At 36.0% G+C, this 5,464-nt stretch overlaps 1 non-coding gene across 1 annotated transcript; it reads left to right on the top strand.

Moving 5' to 3' along the window:
- Positions 1 to 5,128: 5,128 nt before the first annotated feature.
- Positions 5,129 to 5,235, top strand: LOC123389779. Its single transcript, XR_006604411.1, has one exon. It is a non-coding gene; the product is annotated as a U6 spliceosomal RNA (small nuclear RNA).
- The last annotated feature ends 229 nt before the right edge of the window (positions 5,236 to 5,464 follow it).

The following is a 5,464-nucleotide window of genomic DNA, read 5'->3' as shown; positions in this document are numbered from 1 at the left end:
CTTGGTAAGCCGAACTAAGCAGACACAGTCACAACCCTGCAGCTGCGTGCGTGTCCTAGCATGGCACTCTATGCCTATTACCATCTCCTGGGGTAGGTAAGGCTTTGCCTTTTGTCCGGTACTCAGGTAGACTCGGGGTCTAGGCCAGTACTTCACCACAGGAGAGAGGAGGCGACAGGATCACTGCACACGACCCGTGCACTGGGATGGGGAACTGTGTGGGACTGTCTCCAATCCTTCCCTGCCACACGCACTGCCACCCAATTCCCTGCCACATCTTCGTGGAAGACGGCATGTGACTGCCCGTTTCTCCTTGGGGCTGTTTCTGCGAGTTCCGGGAATGGCACCTGGTGGCAAGCCCAAGTCTGCCCTTGGGACAGGTGGCCAAGGAGATGCTGTCCCCTTGGGACCAGAGGCTCAGGACAGGCGTGCCTTCTGACCAGACTCCTGCCTTAGAGTGGAGCACGCGACCCTGCCCTAGACGTTCCCTCATGTCTCCTTAGTAGCCAGGCTTCCATCTCTCCACACAGGGAGCGGGTGACACTTGTCATGCCAGCGGCCTGCTGTTCGTGCCACGGCAGGCTATCCTGCTTCCCGAGTATTTCCCGACCCCAAGGCCAACGGCTCCTTCTCTTCTCCGGGGGCGGCGTGATGCGCCTTCCCCACACGTGGCCTCTCTCTCAGTCAGAGGGGATGCTAGGGCAAAGGGTATTTTGCTCCATGCGGGTATCTTCCACCGACCTGCAGAGACTAGGCCAGGCAAGCAGCAGCAGCAGCCCCAAACCCAACTCTGATTTCCCAAGGAACACTGTTCTTTCCCAGCGGAGATGCCCATGCAAAGAGGCTTTCGCTGTATGCGGGTTTCTCCCAACTCGAGACTGGGCAGCAGCAGCCCGCAGAACATTTCTCAGCGAATGCGCGAACAGTACTTCTCTGCTGCTTCCCCAGCAAGTCTTCTGTCGCGTCAGGGAAGTAGAGCTTCGGGAGAGCTGGTGTCTCTTGGGCCTTGCTTTCAGGGGTGCCATGTTCGCCTCTCCTTGGACCCAGAGGCTCAGGAAAGGCATGCTTTCTGCCCAGAGTTCTTCCTAAGAGAGGAGCACGTGCCCTGCCCACCTCATCCCCTCCTGTATAAAAAATTTTCAAATTTATATCTAGATAGATAGATAGATAGGTAGGTAGATGATAGATAGACAGATATCCCAGAAGCTGCAATCCTAGGCTAAGACCAGGCTTTAAGGGGCTTTTCTATGCTCTACTAAATACTTTAAACCATTCATTATATCATAGCTCAGTGTTCAAATCTCCATTTGTTTCCTCAGTTTCCTAATATTTATCTTAAGGTGACCTGATCCAGACTTTAGATCACCTTTGTCTGAATATTTCTATTTTAACAAAGTCCTTTTTAACACTCAGAGACTAAAACTTAGAAAAATACTCTGATTGTTATCTCACTAGAGTGGAAAATATATAGTTACCCATTAACTAATGACATCCATGTCTACATTAGATCCATGACGTTTTTAATTCTTGTGAGCTTTTGGCGAAATGAATTGTTTACGCTTCCTTTAAATGAAGCTTTAAGCCATCGCCACATGAATAAAATTAAAGAACTAAATGAAAACAAGCCAAGTATTTACAGAGTAATAGAATGTGCAGTGCAAAGAGTACAGTTCTGAAATCATAAAGCCTAAATTAGTGTGATGCATCTTTATCAGCCATGTAATCATAAACCAGTTATCTAAATGTGTTAGCCTCAGTTTTTTCACCCATGAAATGGTGATGATAATACTTATTATGCAGAGTTGTTGTGTGGATGTAATGAAGCATGGAGCATGAGAGTCTCTTATTCCATGCTAAAATGATAGCTATTTTTATACTTATAATAATTCTAATAATAGTAATTAAATTGTTCAAAATGATAATATTCATTTATATTGAGGCATTGTATTGACTATTCATAGACACATTTACCAAAATAAATTTCATTTTACTTTACCCCCTCTGAGGATATATATTCCTTAATTCAATACGAATCTCATTATGAAAAATAATTATCATAATAAATATGCTGATTTTTCTTCTATTTATTTTTGGGGAAGTGTCCTTTACTGTTGAACATAAAGAAACTTAAGCAAGTCTGTCTTATTCAAAATTTGCATGCTGCTTTCTTATGAAACTAGATTATAGAGTTGTATGAAATAAATTCATGCAGTTAAGACATTTAGGTTTGGAAAACTGGGTGGTCAGTTTAGTATTTCAAAAGAAGATTTTAAATTTAAACCTTAAAACTGAGCTCTTTCAGCCTTATTTATAGACCATCCTTCATGCTTCATAAGTATTCCTTCATTGTAAACTAACTAATAGTGTTTGTCACAGTGTATATAACTAAAATGGATGTTGTATTTCATTATTTCAGACTTAGTTGCAGTTTCTACTTCCTTAATTCCTTTTTTGAAAAATAGATTAATTCTACAAAAAGTTATTTCCAGCTTTATTGAAAAATAATTGACATATTATAATTTGTAAATTTAAGAAATGATTTCTTATAACACTGCAAACTTTTAACATTGTGTAAATTTTGTACCATTTGATAAATTGGCATACATCTGTATTGCAATATAATCTACATAAAAATGTTAATACATCTACTATCTCATATAGTTGCCACTGTTTTTTATGCATGTATGGTAAGGAATTTTAAGATCTACTCTCTTAGCAACTTTTATGTATATAGTACAGTAGAGATGAACTTCAGAGGTCTTGTGGGATTTGTTCCAGACTGCCTCAATAAAGCGATTATCTCAATTAACTAAGTCAAATCATTATTATTTTTTTTGGTTTCCCAGTGCAAATAAAAAGTTATGTTTCCCAGTGCATATAAAAAATAAACACTATACTGTACTGTTCAATAGCATTATGTCTTTAAGGAAAAACAATGTATATACCTTAAGTAAACTAGTTCTGAGATTTCAGTGGGTCATAATTACTGATCACAGATCACCATAACAAATACAATAATGATGAAAAAACTTGAAATATTGCAAGATTTACCAACATGTGACAGAGAGACACAAAATGAACAAATGTTTAGAAAAATGGTGGCAGCAGACCTATTTTATACAAGATTGCTATAAACTTTCAACTTGTAAGAATGTGATATATGCAAAGTTTAATAAAGGGAAGCACAATAAAAAAGTATGTATATATTATTAACTATGATCATCATGCTGTACATTAGATCCCCAGAATTTTTCATATTATAGTTGCAAGTTTGTACCCTTTGACCACCTTATTCCACCCCAGGTTCACCTCTTGTCAACTCAACTCTAAGTTTCCATTAGTTTGCTTTTCCTTCAGATTCTGTATGTAAGGGATATCATAATACATAAATTAAAAAATATATAAAATCTTTGAAATATTTCAATTAGTATAATACCTTCAAGATCCATCCATGCTGTTGTAAATGGCATTATTTCTTAATTTTTCATGGTTAAGTAGTATTCCATAGTATATATTTACCATACTTTTTTATTCATTCATCCATTAATGGATACTGAAGTTATTTCCATCTCTTGCTTAGAGTTAATAATTTTATAATGAACATAAGAGTGCAGATATGTCTTCGAATAGTGACTTCGTTTCCTTTAGATATATACCTAGAGGTGGGATTACTGAATCATATGGTAATTTTACTTTTAATAATATGAATAATCTCCATACTGTTTTCCATACAAATTTATATCCCTATCACAGTGCATAAGTTCCGCATCTTACCCAATATTTACCAAAATTTGTTAGTTTTAATTTTTTGGTAGTATATATTCTAATAGGTAGTAATATATTGCTGTGTTTTTCAGAGGTAAACAACAACAACAACAACATAATGACTTTGCCCTGAGTTTTTACGTTGAGCACTTTTTAATGCTCCTGTTGGTCATTTATATAACTTTTTGGAAAAAAAATGTCTATTGAGATACTTTTGCTATTTTTTAATTATATATTATTTTCTATTTGTATCTGTTGGTTATTAACCTCTTTTCAGATATAAGATTTGTAAGTATTTTCTTCCATTCTGTGGATTGTGTTTTCATTCCCTTTTTTTTTTTTTTTTTTTGGCAATGCAGAAACTTTAGTTTGATGCATTTATTTTTGCTTCTTTTGCTTGTGTTTTTGGCCTGGTATCCACAAAACTATTGGCAAGACCAATGTCAAGGAGAATTTTTCCTATGTTTTCCTTTAGGAAATTTAGTTTCATGCATCACATTTAAGTCTTTAATCTATTTCAAGTTAAGATTTATGAGTAATATAAGGTTCCAGTTTCATGCTGGTTTATGTGACTATTCAGTTTTAAATATCATTTATTGAACAAACTATCTTTACCCATTATATATGTTGGCCCCTGTCAAATATTAGGTGACTGTATGAAAGGATTTATTTCCGGACTCTCAATTCTGTTCTACTTGTTTATGGGTCTGTTTTTATGCCAGTATACTTTATTGTTTTGAGCATGAGGGCTTTGTAGTATAGTTTCAAATCAAGAGTGTAATTTCGCTTCTTTATTCTTTCTCAGAACTGCTTTAATTATTTGTTGTCTTTTATGGTCTCATATAAATTTTAGGATTCTTTACTTACTTCTGTAAAAAAAAAATATTGGTTTTTTTAAAGATTATTTATTTATTTATTTCACTGAGAGAGATGACAAGCAGGCAGAGAGGCAAGCAGAGAGAGAAGAGATAGCAGCTTCCTGCTGAGCAGAGAGCCTGATGCAGGGCTCGATCCCAGGACCCTGGGATCATGACCTGAGCCAAAGGCAGCGACTTAACCCACTGAGCCACCCAGGTGCCCCTAACATTGGATTTTAGATAGGAATTGAATTTACAGATGGTTTTCGGTAGTATGGACATTATAACAATGTTAATTCTTACCATTCATAAATATGAGCTATCTTTCCATTTAAGTCTCCTTCAATTTCTTTATCAATGTCATAGTTTATGGGGTACAGATCTTTCATCTTCGTAGTTAAATCTTTTGCTAAGTATTTTATTAGTTTTGATGCTATTGTGAATTAGATTGTTCTCTTCATTTTTTCAGACAGTTCATCATTAGAGTGTTAAAATGCTCCTGTCTTGTGCTTACTTTGGCAGCACATATACTAAAATTGGAATGATGCAGAGAAGATTAGCTTGATCACTGGACAAGGATGACATGGAAAACTGGGAAGCATTCCATATTAAAAAAAAAAGAAACAAAACAAAATTCTTGTCTTTTATATATTGATCTTGTATTTCGCAGCTTTACTAAATTTGTTTATTCAAAATTTTTTGTGAATTTTTTAGGATTCTTTTACATGTAAGTTCATGTTATCCAAAAAAAGAAAATTTTACTTCTTCCTTTTTTTTTTAGTCTTTTATTTCTTTGTGTTCCTTTTTTCTCTGGCTAAGACATCCAGTACTATCTCAAATGA

This window comes from Mustela putorius, unplaced genomic scaffold (assembly GCF_011764305.1).
Source record: "Mustela putorius furo isolate JIRA1106 unplaced genomic scaffold, ASM1176430v1.1 tig00004028_pilon_pilon_pilon, whole genome shotgun sequence".
In the NCBI taxonomy this organism is placed as follows: Eukaryota; Metazoa; Chordata; class Mammalia; order Carnivora; family Mustelidae; genus Mustela; species Mustela putorius.
Note: the sequence above shows the minus strand (reverse complement) of the source record. Positions and strands in the feature narration are given on the sequence as shown.